The sequence below is a fragment of the Garra rufa genome, chromosome 1, assembly GCF_049309525.1.
Source record: "Garra rufa chromosome 1, GarRuf1.0, whole genome shotgun sequence".
In the NCBI taxonomy this organism is placed as follows: domain Eukaryota; kingdom Metazoa; phylum Chordata; class Actinopteri; order Cypriniformes; family Cyprinidae; genus Garra; species Garra rufa.
The window spans coordinates 33,131,270-33,149,945 of NC_133361.1; positions in this window are offsets into that span (position 1 = coordinate 33,131,270).

Here is an 18,676-nt window from a genome sequence, read left to right on the forward strand (position 1 = left end):
ATCATTAATGCACAAACAATTTAAAAGAAAGTCATGGATCCTGTCCAGTCATGTGATTCCCTTGCCCTTATGTATTCCTGCTGTTGATTCCTTTGTTCACTGTGTCTTGTTCTGATTGATTGTCCTAGTCATGTATTTTGTTCCATTGGTTGGTTTGTCATGTGACCCTTATTGTTATATATGAGTAGCCCTCACCTATGTTGGTGAGTTCTCATTAAAAACTATATAGACAGTGGGGAAAAAAATATTCGATCCTCTGCTGATTTTGTACGTTTGCCCACTGACAAAGAAATAATCAGTCTCAATTTTTAATGGAAGGTTTATTTAAACAGCGAGAGACAGAAAAACAACAACAACAACAAAATAAAAAAAACGAATATCAAAAAAGTTATAAATTGATTTGCATTTTATTTGATACCCTATCAATCAGCAAGATTTCTGGCTCCCAGGTGTCTTTTATACAGGTAACAAGCTGAGATTAGGAGCACTCTTTTAAAGGAAGCTTGTTACCTGTATAAAAGACACCAAAGAAGCAATCAATCAGTCAGATTACAAACTCTCCACCATGGTCAAGACCAAAAGAGCTGTCCAAAGATTGTAGACCTACACAAGGCACAAGACCATCACCAAGAAGCTTGGTGAGAAGGTAACAACAGTTAGTGCGATTATTTGCAAATGGAAGAAATACAAAATAACTGTCAATCTTCTTCGGTCTGGGGCTCCATGCAAGATCTCACCTTGTGGAGTTTCAATGATCATGGGAACGTAGAGGAATTAGTCCAGAACTACACGGGAGGATCTTGTCAATAAACTCAAGGCAGCTGGGACCATAGTCACCAAGAAAACAATTGGTAACACACTACGCTGTGAATGACTCAAATCCTGCAGCACCCGCAAGATCCCTCTGCTCAAGAAAGCACATGTACAGGCTCGTCTGAAGTTTTCCAATAAACATCTGAATGATTCAGAGGAGAACTGGGTCAAAGTGTTGTTGACAGATGAGACCAAATTCAAGCTTTTTGGTATCAACTCAACTCGCCGTGTTTGGAGGAGGAGGAATGCTGCCATATGACCCCAAGAACACAATCCCCACCATCAAATATGGAAGTGGAAACATTATGCATTCGGGGTGTTTTTCTGCTAAGAGGACAGGACAACTGAATCGCATCAAAGGGATGATGGACGGGGCCATGTACAGTCAAATCTTTGGTGAGAACCTCAGTCAGGGCATTAAAAAATGGGTCGTGGATAGGTATTCCAGCATGACAATGATCCAAAACACACGGCCAAGGCAACTAAGGAGTGGCTCAAGAAGAAGCACATTGAGGTCCTGGAATGACCTAGACCTCAATCCTATAGAAAATCTGTGGAAGTAGCTGAAGGTTCGGGTTGCCAAACGTCAGCCTCAAAACCTCAATTTGGAGAGGATCTGCAAAGAGGAGTGAGACACAATCCCTCCTGAGATGTGTGCACAAGAAACGTCTGACCTCTGTAATGGCCAACAAGGGTTTTGCCACCAAGTACTAAGTCGTGTTTTGCGAAGGGGTCATTTTCTGGATTTTTTTGTTTTTATTCCTTCTCTCACAGTTCAAATCAGCCTACCATTAAAATTATAAACCGATCTTTTTTTTTTTTTATCAGTGGGCAAATGTACAAAATCAGCAGGGGATCAAATAATGTTTTCCTCATTGTATTTCAAAACCAAAAACTAATAAAAATGACAAAACAGTCAAATTATTAAAGCTTTAACTAAAATTAAAATAAAAAAGTAAATCTAAAAGCAAAAGCTAATTCAAACTACTAATAAACACTACCTTTTTTCTGGCCATGTATCAAAAGCAACTTTCTAAAGAATCAAACCTTAAGTGTCTTGTAGCACGAGGTGGCAGGCATAAAAAAGTTGTGCTTCTTACCGCCCGAATAAATGTCTCCCCAACCCGTGAGCCACATCGTGTCACTGTTGAATGTGCTTCCCTCTGCTGCTAGACAGACCGGTTGGATATAACTAGTGAAGTTCACAGGTGAGGAGAGACGCAGCAGAGCTATGTCATTGTTATAGGGGATGTTGTTGTATTCTGGATGAACTATGACTTGAGAGACATCTCTAGACACCTCGTTTGGATTGGGTAGTTCTTGACTCTGTCGACCCAGGTATGCGGTATAGACTGTAGGATCGGGATTGCTAAAAAGACAATTATTACCAAGTACTGTTTAGAATACAATATTCATCAATGTGAATGAAACATGTCATTAAAGATGTTTGATTGGGTTACCTCGGAAAGCAGTGAGCAGCTGACAGAACCCATTCACGGTTGATGAGCGATCCGCCACAGGAATGACTCCCATACTCGTGAAGGCTGACCTGCCATGGCCAAGCGCCAGCAGACGCATTCGTGCCCCCCACAATTTTTGTGTTGAGAGGTGCTCTGCCACAGACTTCAAAAAAATTACCATTAAAAAGACTACACTGACACTCTCAGAAAGGTGAAGATGTTACTCAGTAAATTTTATTATTATGTGACGAAAAAATATTTACCAGATTGGCAGTCACATCCTGGAAAATATGAAAAAATATTCAGTGTTAAAAAAAGACAACTGATATTCACCAATACAATCAAGTGAGACTCACATTATCTACTTACTGTGTAATCTTTATAATCTCAAATAGTCTTCTGTCATTATTTTATGCACCCTCCAGCCACTTTGAAGGTGAAGTTCATTTTATTTTGTATACAGCGCCAGATCACAATAGAAGTCATTAAGAATTTCTTTTCTATAGAACAGGTCTATACCTTGTTCTTTTATAAAAACAAATTAAATAGCCTTTTGTTATTTATCTTATTTACACGACGGCATGTCATTTGTGTCTCTATGGTCGCGCATCTACAATTTCTTTCATAAAAACGGAATTTACTCTGTAGCGCTGAATACCACAGCGCTATGATTTATTCATCCAAAAATCGACGAATAAATCAAAGGTTGGTCTGTCACTTAATTCAAATCGCGATATGGAATAGTGTCTGTGAATACTAAAACTGAAGTTTTAATACATAAATACTGAAGCCTTTTCGTCATTAAACAGAAAGTAAAAGCTGTAAATCAAGGGGAAACACTGGAAAAACACTGTAATGCGATTAAAAAAAAAGACCTATTTGGAAAAATATTTCTTCAGAATAATTTAGAAATTGACACTATGAATTAATTACGTCAGGAGCAACTGATTTTATAAGGAACATTATTTAAAGATGAAGGAATTTACCTTTGGTTAGGAGAGTAATCACAAAGACCAAACTCAGTGTCCAGGACATCTTCATCTTTCTGATTTCCCTGCTGACTCTGAACTTTTATATGGCCTTGATCCTTACGTGACACACACCTCTTCTGATTTTCCTAATGAACCCTGAGCTGCCTTGGTCACACCTACACAATGAAACCTAAAGCATTTATACAATGGAGATGACTATGAAAAATATTTAAACAAACGTTCTATCATTTTAAACAGACAAACATGCTTCACAACATAGTTTTGAGCTTTACATAAATTACATTTGGACTATGTTGTGTACATTTTGACAGGTTTGATGGATTTGCTTTAGAACACATTGACTTTAAGACAAAATTAATCTGTACTGTACAGGTTAATTTCTATATCAGTATTTTGAACAATGTAGTTTATTACTACAACAAATGTTTCTTTGAGCTTTCCCAACACAATAGTGATATCCGTGTACAATAGTATAATTCATTATTTTTCAAGTGCAAAATGTCATTGCTTTGAATTAGTCTTTGATATCGAGAAATCCACGTTTATTTATTTGTTTGACAAAGAAACTTACTCTAGAGAAAGTTTTGGTTTATACTTTTTTTTTAGTAAGTTTCAAGTGTGTTAATCACTTTGTATATACAGTGCCCTCCACTAATATTGGCACCCTTGGTAAATAAGAGCAAAGGTGACTGTGAAAATAAATCTGCTTTGTTTATCGTTTAGATCTTTTATTCAAAATATTCACAAAATTCTAACCTTTCCTTTAAGTAAACTGGGAAAAGGAAAGGAAAACTGAGGGCGAAATCTCATTATGAAATAAATGTGTTTCTCTAGTTTACGTTGGCCACAATTATTGGGACCCCTAGAAATTTAAAATTTCTCTGATGGATATTCCCATTAATATTATATTTTTTTAGCACACCAGGGTGGGTAGGATTATAAAATTGTCTGGCCATGACTTTCTGTTCCACAGGATTATAAATATGAGGAACACAAAAGTCAAATTCCCTTAATCATCCATCACAAGAAGTAAAACCAAAGAATGTAGTTCTGATGTGGAAAACAAGTTTGTTGAGCTTCACAAAATAGAAAATGGCTGTAAGAAAAGAGCTAAAGCATTGAAAACCCCATTCCCACCATCAGGGCAATAATTAAGAAGTTCCACTCAACTAAAATGTTTCAAATCTGCCTAGAAGAGGCGTGTGTCTATATCATCCTAATGCATGATAAGGAGGAGAGTTTGAGTGGCCAAAGACTCTCCAAGGATCACAGTTGGAGAATTGTTGGGTCTTGGGGTCAGGAAGCCTAAAATAAAATGATTAAAAAGCCCCTACATCACCACATGTTGTTTAAGAGGGTTTCAAGAAAAATCCTTCTGGCTCATCAAAAAACAAACTTCAGCATATTCAATTGTCAGACATGATTGGAACTTCAAACAGGACTGGCTTCTATGGTCAAATGAAACTAAAAATTAGCTTTTTGGCAGCTAACCCTCCAGATGGTTTTGGTGCAGACAGGGATAAAAAAGTATTCCATGTCCACGGTGAAAAATACTGCTTGGTCTTTAATGTTGTGGGCCTATTTTTCTGCCGGAGGTCCTGGACACCTTGTTTAGATACATGGCTTCAATAGATTCTATCAAATACCAGCAGATAAAAAATCAAAACCTGACCGCCTCTGTTAGAAATCTTTTAATGGGCCATGGTTGCATCTTCCAGCAGGACGATGATCCAAAACTAACATCAAAATCAACACAAAATTGTGTCACTGAGCACAGAATGAAGCTTCTACCATGGCCGTCCCAGTTCACTGACCTGAACCCTGTATAGAAACTGAAGAGAAGAAGCACCAACATGAAGCATGGAAGAGAGATTCTGGAGAATCTAGAGAGATTCTGTTTGAAGGATTGGTCTCTGATCTCTTGTCAGGTGTTCTCCAAACTCATTAGACATTGCTGGAGAAAACTCAGAACTGTTATCTTGGGAAAAGGATGTTGCAATAATTGGGTGCCAATAATAGTGGCCAACGTGAACTAGAGAAAAACATTTATTTCATAATGAGATTTCACCCCTAGGTTCTATTGTTTTACTTCAATGACAGGTTAGAATTTAAAAAATGTTTTGAATGAAAGATCAAAACGTTAAATTATGCAGATTTATTTTTTTACATCCACCAAAAGTGATATTAAAACAATTCTAACAACAAGTTATTAAACGTGCTGCTGCTGTTTAGCGCGACATCCGCTGGTTTCCTCTTTCTAGCGCACAGTGGGCGATAAATAAACGAGAGAGAGAGAGGGGACTGGTGACAGAAAAGCCGATCATTAGCTGATCATTGATCAGTTACATGATTGAAGGAGCAACAGGAGAGGGGAGGGACAGAGAGTGAGAGAAGAAGCAGCTGTGCATTGTCAAGACAGAATAACTCCAGCTTTGTGTCTTTTTTTCATTCTAGCTGAAGTACGCGGTAAACCGGCGTTCCTTCTCACCTCAAGACGGAACACGTAATATTTTTTCTGTATACGAGACGGACGATTACGTTTTTTACGGGACGGTTCATAACCCTACAAACTAACCTTATGAACAAAATAAAATTCACTATCAGTAACATCATAGCACCCGCAAAGTAGCATGGAAAAATCGGTAAAGACTAGAAAGGAGGCATGATTCGCTACTGGGCATGCGCACATCAATCTAACGTTATCCTTCTGCTCCGCCCTGGTGGGCTTCTGCTCTGCCCTGGTGGGCTCCTGCTCCTTCTGCTCCGCCCTGGTGGGCTTCTGCTCCTTCTGCTCTGCCCTGGTGGGCTCCTGCTCCTTCTGCTCTGCCCTGGTGGGCTTCTGCTCTGCCCTGGTGGGCTCCTGCTCCTTCTGCTCCGCCCTGGTGGGCTTCTGCTCCTTCTGCTCCACCCTGGTGGGCTCCTGCTCCTTCTGCTCCGCCCTGGTGGGCTCCTGCTCCTTCTGCTCTGCCCTGGTGGGCTTCTGCTCTGCCCTGGTGGGCTCCTGCTCCTTCTGCTCCGCCCTGGTGGGCTTCTGCTCTGCCCTGGTGGGCTCCTGCTCCTTCTGCTCCGCCCTGGTGGGCTTCTGCTCTGCCCTGGTGGGCTCCTGCTCCTTCTGCTCCGCCCTGGTGGGCTTCTGCTCTGCCCTGGTGGGCTCCTGCTCCTTCTGCTCCAGCTCTCGTTGCAGATCCTCGTGATGGGACTCTGCTCATCAATGAACTCTCTGTCTGCTCTGTCACGGCTATGGAGGCCGTTCCTGAGTATCCTGTCTATCCTGTCATGGCTATGGAGGCCATTCCTGAAATTCCTGTCTATCCTGTCACGGCTATGGAGGCCGTTCCTCAGTTTCCGGTCCCCTCTGTCATGGCTATGGAGGCCGTTCCTGAGTTTCCGGTCCCCTCTGTCCCGGCCAAGGAGGCTGTCTATGAACTCTCTGCCCGACCTCTCATGGCCTGGTGTCCTCCTGCTCCGCCCTGGTGGGCTCCTGCTCCTTCTGCTCCGCCCTGGTGGGCTCCTGCTCCTTCTGCTCCACCCTGGTGGGCTCCTGCTCCTTCTGCTCCACCCTGGTGGGCTCCTGCTCTGCCCTGGTGGACTTCTGCTCCGCCCTGGTGGGCTCCTGCTCCTTCTGCTCCACCCTGGTGGGCTCCTGCTCTGCCCTGGTGGACTTCTGCTCCGCCCTGGTGGGCTCCTGCTCCTTCTGCTCCGCCCTGGTGGGCTTCTGCTCCTTCTGCTCCGCCCTGGTGGGCTCCTGCTCCTTCTGCTCCGCCCTGGTGTCCTCCTGCTCCGCCCTGGTGGGCTCCTTCTCCTTCTGCTCCACCCTGGTGGGCTCCAGCTCTGCCCTGGTGGACTTCTGCTCCGCCCTGGTGGGCTCCTGCTCCTTCTGCTCCACCCTGGTTGGCTTCTGCTCTGCCCTGTTGGGCTCCTGCTCCTTCTGCTATGCCCTGGTGGGCTTCTGCTCTGCCCTGGTGGGCTCCTGCTCCTTCTGCTCCGCCCTGGTGGGCTTCTGCCCTGCCCTGGTGGGCTCCTGCTCCTTCTGCTCCACCCTGGTGGGCTCCTGCTCCTTCTGCTACGCCCTGGTGGGCTTCTGCTCTGCCCTGGTGGGCTTTTGCTCCTTCTGCTCTGCCCCGGTGGGCTCCTGCTCCTTCTGCTCTGCCCTGGTGGGCTCCTGGTCCTTCTGCTCCGCCCTGGTGGGCTTCTGCTCTGCCCTGGGGGGCTCCTGCTCCATCTGCTCTGCCCTGGTGGGCTTCTACTCTGCCCTGGTGGGCTTTTGCTCCTTCTGCTCTGCCCCGGTGGGCTTCTGCGTCAGCCGCCTCTGCCCAGGTTTCTCGCTCTGCTTCAGTCCCCTGTTTGTCTTACCTCATGGACCTGGCCCCCCAGCCCGCCCCCTGTTCTGCCTAAGATCCTCATTCGCCTTGTCTCTTCCAGCAACGTTACAATAAAACTGTAACTATAAAAATAGTTTCAAAATACATTTCATTAACAATTTATTTATTGTGACATTATTTTAAATGTTCTTTTTGTTAAAATATTCTTTGAAATGAGCAGTAGAAAATATAACACTAAAAAACTTTAATCAGCTAAATTAATTGAGCAGTTTATTAGCATTTTTCTTAATGTGACATATGTCACATCAAAATTCCACCTATTGTTTTAAGGCTAACAGCCCGATGTGACATGTCACCACAATATCTTCGTGACTTGTTTTATATCAGTTTGTTCAAGAAATGTATTAAAATCAGGGTAAGTGTAATCTAGGATGTGTTATTAAAACATTAGAATAGTTGAATGGGTTGAAACATATCTTTAGTAACACAAACAAGCATCTTTAAAAATTGCTGACATTGCAACATGTGCTCACCATACAGTCCACCATTTTGGAAATGTTGCCATGACAACAAAAAATGCACACATTTTCATGTGACTGAACCTGGATGTTACTTATGTGTCACTTTGGGATTTCCTGAGTTGAAAATGAGGGATAATGCTTTAAAAAGTCACAGTGGGTCCTTATGGGTTAAAATGACAATAAAAAGCATGATTTACAAAGCACCGACATTCAACAACCCTTTAATACGTTTCTTTTTATTTTTCCCCACTATGTCCGGCGCACAAGAGAAATATTAGAGAGGTAAATTAATATCAGCATATGAAATATATACGTCTATCATTGTCTCTGAGAGAATGTGCATGCCAGATGCTAAAAGCGCTGTTTTTACTTTCACTTTAACATATTGCGCTGTTTTCACGTTGCTTGTGTAATATCCATTGGCTCACATTCATGGTTTAAAACAAATATTTATAAAAATAAAATATATATAGAAACAGCATATGAAAACATTAGAAAAAAACAATTTACAATATTGTGACTTAACCCCAACATAATGTTTTTTTTTGTTGTTTTTTTTTTCATTTTCACTCACTGAAAGCTACATCTATGCAATGCGCCGATCTTCTCTTATCACTGCACGGAAGATTGCACCCAAACGCTCACTTACCCTAATGTGTAATATAATTTTTTTGTTAAGCGTTTGGTATTTTTTTTATTTCATTATGTCAAAAGCCTTCACGGCCCACATGAACTCAGATTCGCCGGGGTCCGCCAGTTAACTAGCCTGGAAAAAATCCAGACCCTAATCTATTAAGATTAAGGGTCTGGCATCGAGCAATGAAAAGTGTCTAACTGGAGGGGCGGCACCAAGCATGCATTTGAAACTCTCACTGCACGCAATTGGATAACGCCACGACCAATCACTAAGTTTTCACTAATGCCGCGTTCCAGGCAACCCGTAACCCGTGTTTTTCCAACCTTCTACCAGTGAAAGTGCACTGGAACGGCAGTCAAACCCGTGACTTCCCACTTGTTGACTCGTGCAAAATAAATAAACCGGCAATAACTTCTGCTTGATAATCTGTGTGTTTTTTATTGACCACCATCACACCAGTGTATTACGTAATTCACATACGACTACCACACCGAAGGGGGGCTGAGCCAGATAGAGAGACTGCATAATCACATACAGATAGTGTTGTCACACATATCAATGTACTACACCACTCATGAACTCGTACTAGATCGATGTACTCCCAGTTAGGAGTTCTGACGTAACATAGCCCGCGAAACAACAATGTCAGCCCTAATGGGTGCGGTGTTTATGCAAGTAGTACACGGTGGAAAAATAGAGCTTAGGGCAATATAACATTGCAATCAAATTAATAATAATATAAAAAATAATAGTAGTTCATAAATGTGCCCAGGCAGTTTGGCTTGACTTGCCTGGAATGCTACCAAGGCGTGAGTCATGAGTTGTGGTTTGAAGTGGTGATTTATCAGTTAAAAAACCTGCCTGGAATGCAGCATAAGCCCCATACGCTTAGCTACCAGCGGAGCTAACTGATAGATTCAACTCTTGCCGTATCCAGTCGGCAAAACAGCAAAAACGTCCTTCTTGCAAAGGAACGATTTGAGCGGGTTTCTGTTCCTCTTTTATATGAAAAGCCAAGTCTAACGCCGGTTTCACACTGCACGCGTAAGCAGAGCGTAAGCAGGGCGTGCGCAGCACGTAAGCAGAGCAGAAGCGGCGCGCATCCATTTTCCTTTCACACTGGAAGCGTTTGTCGCGCGCAGCTGAACCGCAGCTTGTGTACTTCCAATATAGACAAGTATTGTTCATTCAGTCACGCATTTCAGGTGTTCTCCAAGAACTGTCTGTCATGTGCTTTGATTTATGGTATGTTGTATGTTGTAGATTTAAGTAGCAAATTAGAAACGCTAAAATATTGAATATATTTTTAGACAAAGATCGTCTTAATGATTACCAGTTAGGTTTATGATAATTATAGCAACAGTTTTTCAATAACGAAAAGAATATGTAAAATTATGGTATTTTGGTATTTGTTTTACATTTGTTGCCATGACATGGTTAGATTCATATGATATTTTCATATTTTTTTATGGTGGTTGTCCAACTTTGAGATAATCACCACGTTTATAATGAAACCATTATATTTAAAAACATGTTAGCCTAAAACATATCATATAAAAATATAATTTGTTGGTACTACTGTAAATCTATATTAAATAATTATAGGATCTCCTTCAGTACTTTCAGAATCTTCTCTTTTAAAAATTATTTTATTTCTGTATTTTAAAATGTTTTATAATAACATTTTAATGGCAGTAGTATGTTTATTTATTCTTGTATATATCAAAACAAGCAGAAAATAGTACAAACTTTGCTAAAGTGATTGTTTTGAACAAGTAGGCTAACTAGACATTATTTACAAAAAAAAACAACATTATTTTTACTGGTGAGCCATTTAAACCGTGATTGTGTTACATGTGATACATGATTTTATGGTGAAATTGTTATTTTTCTTGTTAATCAGGCCAGTTTTGATCAAGATCGATGCACTGTGGCTTTAACCCAGCGTAAGCGGCGCAGCAAAAATAGACTCGGCGCCAAAACGATCGCAGCACTGACGCTTCTGCTCTGCTCCTGCTACGCGCTGCCGCGCCGTCCCTGCGTGCGGTGTGAATGCTCTAATCTGTTAACATGGGCGCCGAAAAAAATACGCGCTGCTTACGCCCTGCTTACGCGTGCAGTGTGAAACCGGCGTAACTCGTTCATTGTAGCGGCCAAAGCCGTTTCAAATAACTGGTGTTCATCTGTTGCCATCTTTCAGTGTTTACTATGATTCCGGACGTCGCAGTGCTGTCGTCATCAGCTTAGCTCACCTCTGGCCCGCCTACATCAGATACACCGATTTGATTGGTTCCCAGAACTGCATCATAGTATGCATCATTGCTCGATGCCAGAGTGTCTTGCAGAGACAATTCAAACTGTGCTCTCGAGAGATCTCTGGATTTCCAGGGTACCAGTTAACGGCTCCGGTTATAAACAATGAAGTTCGAATCTCTCGTTGTTACATCACGTCTGCGTTGTTATAATGAGATGATTGGTGCTGAACACAATAACGTTACCTCAGCAAAAACTCCGGCGATTTGAGCGGTTTAGTGGATTCTTACGCATTTAATCCAAGAAATCAACAGATATGTGCGTGGTTGGCTACTTTGCTTAGCTCAGCATAAACCAACACAGACCGACCTCCAGAGCGCAAACCACAACGCACTGGATTGTTAGCTAAATCTGCAATAAAGTGCCGTTATTACAGCTTTAACTGAGGGTGCTTTTGGCATCGTTTGACCCTCTAGCACCCCTGTAGAACCGGGCCTCCACCACTTCCTAATGTTAATGGAGTGGAATACATGGAAGCTCCGCCATGGCCACCACCAAACAGATGTGTTATCTTCACACATTTTGCAGCATTTTCTTTTTGGCCCTAATTTTTTCAGCACCCCCTTTTCGCTTTTTGTTGTCCATTTTCTTCTGTTTGTCTGTGATCTGCAATGAGAGCTGTGGCCCAAGCAAGGGAGAGGGGTCATCCGACCTCCTCGGCTGTAATTGGTCAAGCCCAGAGTCGATCATGACCAATTGGCCAATCCACCACCTTTTAATAGTTTATACCGTTTAAAAACAAAACAAAAAAACATCGGCCCCCAATGTCACCATCGGCCCACCGGACAAATGCCCAGTATGTCCGATGGCCAGTCCAGCCATACTGCCTGCTCAAATGTCCGAACTACACTTTCTGTCCGTCTGTTACAGTAGCGGTCTGATTAACTGGTACTGTATTCATCTTGTACACAAGCCCTGAATTCTGTTGTTTTCTATTCAAGCAATATCAATCACATGATTTTTTTCCCCATACAGGCACAAGGCCACACACTGAGTACAGGTGATACACAGCCAGTGATAATCAGACGATAGGATTGTTTAAGCAATTATGCTCTGCAATTCATTAAACAAGGTAATTATAGACACATTACTGCCATACATTCTTTTGTAGCTATAATTAGCTTTCGTTGTGTTTTGGTACAAGCAGACTCATTTAAGACTGACCATGACAACAAACAGCAAGAGAACCAGAAAATTTTAGAAAGACAGTTAATTTAGTTTATAAAGTTGTCATGTCAGTCTCTCAGATGATCGACCACTCTCTTTTTATTTATATACCATGACAAATAATGATGATAATACATAATTACATAAATCAGTTTATTCATAACTCCTCTCACTAACCATCTGAGTCAATGGCACCCTGTCTAGTGACCCAGCTCATCGTGTCATTGTTGAATCTGCTTTCTCATGCTGGCAGACAGACCGGTTCCCCTTCAGTCGAATCACTTCGACGTTACATGGGAATTCGCTTAGAATCCAATCATCTCTGAGCCTTATACAAAAGGCCAATGAAAATTGGCGAGTGGCATTTGCATGACGCGCCACGCCCCGTACATACGGGTATAAATAGCGACGTCATGCGCCAGTCAGACAGCTTCTTCGCTTCAGATCCGTCTGAATGATTGAGCCTGCTGTTCTCTCTGCTAAAGAGTTTTTCATCTTCAAGAGTTCTTCCAGAGTTCCTGCTCTCTCTTCTGGCGTTCTGCAACAATCTAAAAGAGCTTACCGTTGCAATCGTCAGCGATCTCCCGCGGGCTGCCGTTTTCACGGCCATTACAGCCGCACTGCATTCCAGCGAGAAAGTCCCGTTGAGTGCACAGCCGCCCCGCGGCTTTTTCCCTGGGCAGACCGGGAGCTAAAAGAGCAATTTCTCACGGCTGTTAAGACGTTCTTTTCAGAATGGCTTTTCGGCCGTGCGCTTCAGGATGCGGTAGTTTCCTCCCTCCTGCGGACGGACATGATCACTGCCTCACGTGTTTGGGGAAAGAGCACGCTGAGGCAGCGTTCATGGATGGTGAATGCATTCATTGCGAATGCATGACCATGAGCACGCTGAAGTCCCGCCGCTCGTTCGCGAGGCGGCTCCCCCCGTCTTCCTCTCGCGGTCCGTCGTTAGCCGTCAATGCTTTTCGGCCACCGCGGCGAGACGCGGGGGGGACTTAACTGTCACCGTGCAGAACGCACCGCCGGCCCAGAAAGCCCGGCGGTCTTCTGTCACACAGCGTGGTCCCGTCGAGTTCCCGGAGCAGTACGCTTCCCCGCCCAGCGGGCTGAGCGTCTCCTTCAGTGCTCCTGCGGAGGATGAGATGTCGACCGCAGCATCAGAGGGAGAGTCGGTCGGCGAGGCGGACGCTTCGGCGGCGCGGCCCCCTCCAGAGGTGGCCGCTCCGTCTGAGGTGGACGTCGAGCTATCGACTATGCTCCTCCGGGCCGCCAGGGGGATCGGTTTGGAGGTGCCCCAGGCGCCCCCGGCCGATCCTTCTAGGCTGGATGATTGGTTCCTGGGGAGGGCCCCCGCGGCTCCACCTCGCCCCCCCTCGGTCCCATTCTTCCCGGAGGTGCACGAGGAGCTGACGAGATCCTGGCGGGCCCCCTTTCTAATCACGGCCCCGCCCCAGCTCCTCTCCCCTCACCACCCTCGATGGCGGGGCGGCCAGGGGGTATGCAGCGATTCCCCGGGTCGAGCGCGCTGTGGCGGTGCACTTGTGCCCACGTGGCGCTGCCACCTGGAGGGATCATCCGCATCTCCCGTCCAGGGCGTGCGAGCGCTCGTCCGCCCTTGCGGGCCGTGTTTACCACGCCGCTGGACAGGCCGCCACCGCCCTGCATGCTATGGCGATCCTCCAAGTGTATCAGGCCCAGGCCCTGAAACAGCTGCACGAGGGTGGTCCCGACCAGGGGGTTATGGAAGAACTCCGCGCCGCCACCGACTTCGCCCTACGGGCGACGAAGGTCACGGCGCGTTCCCTTGGTCAGGTGATGTCCACAGCCGTGGTCCAGGAGCGACACCTATGGCTTACTCTGGCCCAGATGGCAGACGTCGACAAGGCTCGCTTTCTTGACGCTCCTATCTCCCAGAGTGGCCTATTCGGCGACACTGTCGAGGACTTTGCCCAGCAGTTCTCGGCAGTCCAGAAGCAGAGGGAGGCCATTCAACACATCTTGCCCCGCCGCGAGTCTAAACCCATCCCGCTGCCGGTGGCTCAGCCTCCCCCCGCCCGTCGCCGAGGGCGCCCCCCCGCGGCCCCCACCAAACCTGCTCCGTCGCCTGCTGAGCCCAAGAAGGAGACGGCCCGACGTCGAGCCGGCCGCGGGGGCGCGGCGCCGCCCGCCTCTCAGGGACCTGCAAAGAACACCCGCAAAAGAGCCGCGAAACGTCCCTGACGCGGGCAACCCGGAGGTGGAGAAGTTTGTTCTTCAGGGGACGAGAACATCTACGTCCCCGCTCCCGCTGGAGGGCCGGGGGTTGTTGTGCACTTTAACGCTGCCGCCGGCCCACGGGTCGGCGGTACCCACAACTTCAATAAAAGAGCAATTTCCTTCACCTCCGGGGCCTCGGCCCCGTGTTCCCGTTCCGGGCGGCACCAGGATGCCCTCTCGGAGCCGGACTCGGAGCTGTCTTTCGCCAGCGCGGGAACCTGGGAAGAAGGTAGGCCCTGCTCAGAGCAGCTTGTCTCCCCTTCCTGTTCCCCCCCTAGGCTGCCCCACCACGGTCACGTCGGTCAACGTTCCCTTGACACCCCTGTCGAGGCGCTTGGGGGCCTGGCTTCAGCTCCCCAGCCCCTCGCGGTGGTTGATACGGACGGTACGTCTCGGCTATGCGATTCAGTTCGCCAAAGCTCCGCCCAGGTACAGAGGTGTCCTTCACACTCGTGTCCACTCAGACACCCACGCCGCTGTCCTGCGTGCAGAGGTCGCAGTCCTACTGGCGAAGGATGCGATAGAGCTTGTCCCTCCAGCCGAGATGAGGTCAGGGTTTTACAGTCCCTACTTCATCGTGCCCAAAAAGAGTGGTGGGTTAAGACCCATCCTGGATCTCAGAGTCCTGAATCGGACCCTTCTCAGGCTGCCGTTCAAGATGCTCACGACGAAGCGCATGCTCACATGCATTCATCCCCAGGATTGGTTTGCAGCCATCGACCTGAAGGACGCGTACTTCCATGTCTCGATTCTTCCTCGCCACAGGCCCTTTCTTCGGTTTGCGTTCGAGGGTCGAGCATACCAGTACAAAGTTCTCCCATTCGGCCTGTCCCTCTCTCCTCGCGTTTTCACCAAGGTTGCGGAAGCGGCCCTGGCCCCTCTTTGGCTGTCAGGTTTCCGCATCCTCAACTATCTCGACGACTGGCTTCTGATAGCCCACTCTCGAGAGGTGCTATGCGACCAGAGGGACCTGGTGCTTCAGCACCTCAGCCGCCTGGGCCTTCAGGTCAACCGAGAAAAGAGCAAACTCTCCCCAGTGCAGAGGATCTCTTTTCTCGGTGTGGAGCTGGACTCGGTCTCCATGACAGCCCGTCTCACCAACGAGCGCGCTCAGTCGGTGCTGAGATGTCTAGATTTATTCAGGCACAAGACAGCGGTTCCTCTAAAAACTTTTCAGAGGCTCCTGGGGCATATGGCAGCTGCGGCCGCGGTAACGCCGCTGGGCTTGCTTCATATGAGACCGCTTCAGCACTGGCTACACGACCGAGTCCCGAGACGGGCATGGCACCGTGGCACACTCCGGATTGGCGTTTCCCCGCAGTGTCGCCGCCTATTCAGCCCGTGGTCAGACCCTGCCTTTCTCCAGGCCGGAGTACCCCTGGGGCAGGTGTCCAGGCACATCGTGGTTTACACGGATGCCTCCACCACGGGTTGGGGTGCTGTGTGCAACGGGCAAGCAGCTTCGGGCTCCTGGACAGGACCTCGACTGCAGTGGCACATCAATTGCCTCGAGTTGCTGGCTGTGCTTCTGGCCCTTCGTCGCTTCCGACCGACGTTGCGTCAGAAGCACGTACTTGTGCGTACCGATAGCACTGCGACTGTGGCTTATATCAACCGCCAGGGCGGCCTCCGCTCCCGTCGCATGTCACAACTCACCCGCCGTCTGCTCCTCTGGAGTCTAACGTGGCTGAAATCGCTACGAGCCATTCACATTCCGGGGGAACTCAACCGTGCAGCCGATCAGCTCTCACGGCAGTCCACCCTCCCTGGAGAATGGCGACTCCACCCCGAGACAGTCCAGCTGATTTGGAGGCATTTCGGGGAGGCCCAGGTAGATCTGTTTGCCTCCCCCGAATCCTCCCACTGCCAGCAGTTCTTCTCCCTCAACGAGGTATCCCTCGGCAGGGACGCTCTGGCCCACAGCTGGCCTCCGGGGCCCAAGTACGCCTTTCCCCCAGTGAGCCTCCTTGCACAGACTCTGTGCAAGATCAGGGAGGACGAGGAGCAGGTTCTCCTGGTCGCCCCATACTGGCCTGCCAGGACCTGGTTCCCAGAACTCATTTCCCTCGCGGCAGCCCCTCCCTGGAAAATCCCCTTGAGGAAGGACCTTCTTTCTCAGGGGATGGGCACTATTTGGCACCCACGTCCCGATCTATGGAACTTGCACGTCTGGCTCCTGGACGGGACGCTTCAGACCTCGCCGGCCTTCCACAGGCCGTGGTAGAAACCATCACTCAGTCCCGAGCCCCCTCTACAAGGCAGGCGTACGCACTGAGGTGGGGTCTATTCGTCGACTGGTGTTCCTCACGAGAACAGGACCCACAGAGATGCACGATTGCAGTAGTGCTTTCCTTCCTGCAAGAGAAGTTGGAGCGCAGGCTGTCCCCTTCGACTCTCAAAGTGTATGTTGCCGCTATTGCCGCACATCACGATGCAGTGGATGGATCATCCCTAGGTAAGCACCCTCTGGTCGTGAGATTCCTCAGAGGCGCTAGGAGGGTCAACCCTCCCAGACCGCGCCTCGTACCCTCTTGGGACCTCTCCGTCGCCCTCCAGGGCCTGCGGGGACCTCCCTTCGAGCCCCTCGCCTCAGTTGAGCTTAAGTTTCTGTCATTAAAGACAGCGCTCCTGACTGCGTTGGCCTCCATCAAGAGGGTGGGGGATCTGCAAGCTTTCTCTGTCGACGAAGCGTGCCTGGAGTTCGGGCCCGGCGATTCTCACGTCATCCTGAGACCCCGGCCCGGCTATGTGCCCAAGGTTCCCACCACGCCTTTCCGCGATCAGGTGGTGAACCTGCAAGATCTGCCCTTGGAGGAGGCAGACCCAGCTATAGCATCGTTGTGTCCAGTCCGTGCTCTGCGCACCTACGTAGACCGCACTCGGCACTTCAGACGCACTGAGCAGCTCTTTGTCTGCTTCGGAGGTCAGCAGAAAGGGAATGCTGTCTCCAAACAGAGGTTGGCGCATTGGGTGGTAGAAGCCATCTCCCTGTCTTACTTATATCAGGGAGAGCCTTGCCCCTTAGGCTTGCATGCCCACTCCACACGGAGTGTTGCATCTTCCTACGCGTTGGCACATGGCACCTCATTAGCGGACATCTGCAGAGCTGCCGGCTGGGCGACACCAAATACCTTTGCCAGGTTTTACAACCTTCGCTTAGAGGCCGTCTCTTCCCGAGTTCTGACAGGTGACCGGGAGGATGGCTAGTGTCGGCTTGCTGCGCCATTCCCACGTGGATCCGTGCGCTATCTCCCAGTTGTTCCCTCCGGCGAACCTGGGTCCTCCATGCCCCACAGTCCGGGCTAGACGTGGAGTAGTTCTTGACTGTGCTCCTGCCGGGTCTCCTTCGCCCCGCAGGTTGTGGCTATTTTTCTCTATATTTTTCCAGGGGTCAACCAGAAGGCCTCTGTTTCCCTCGTATATCCCTAAAACCCCCTTATGGATATATTGAATTTCTTATTTTCACATGAACAGAATTCATGTCTCCGCCCCCCCAACCCTGCTTCAGTTTCTGGCATCCCTGGGGACCTCCCTTCTCGGGCCCCAGGGCGTTGGGAAGGTTACGTTAACGTCCGCCTGTTGACACGTCCGCCTGCCGGCACGTGGTCGTTGCGTAACGCGGCGCAGGGACGTGGCTTGTTCCATAGGGTCAGTTCCCATGTAACGTCGAAGTGATTCGACTGAAGGGGAACGTCTAGGTTACGTAGGTAACCCTCGTTCCCTGAAGGAGGGAACGGAGACGTTACATCCCCTGCCACGTCCCTGTCGTCGCGCTGACGCCGGCTCAATCCGGCTCCTCAGCGAAGAACCTGTCTGACTGGCGCATGACGTCGCTATTTATACCCGTATGTACGGGGCGTGGCGCGTCATGCAAATGCCACTCGCCAATTTTCATTGGCCTTTTGTATAAGGCTCAGAGATGATTGGATTCTAAGCGAATTCCCATGTAACGTCTCCGTTCCCTCCTTCAGGGAACGAGGGTTACCTACGTAACCTAGACGTTATATATTTACCAAACACGCTTACCAGAATTATCTATTGAGTGATTTCTTGTCTTTACAAAAACACTTTTTTCATTATTATGCTTTTAGTACTGTATTGACCCGAATATAAGACGACCCCCATTTTAAAAAGGCTTTTTAAAAAACCAAGTCATGTGTTTTAAAGAAAATTAATTTTATTTTTCTTAAATTAT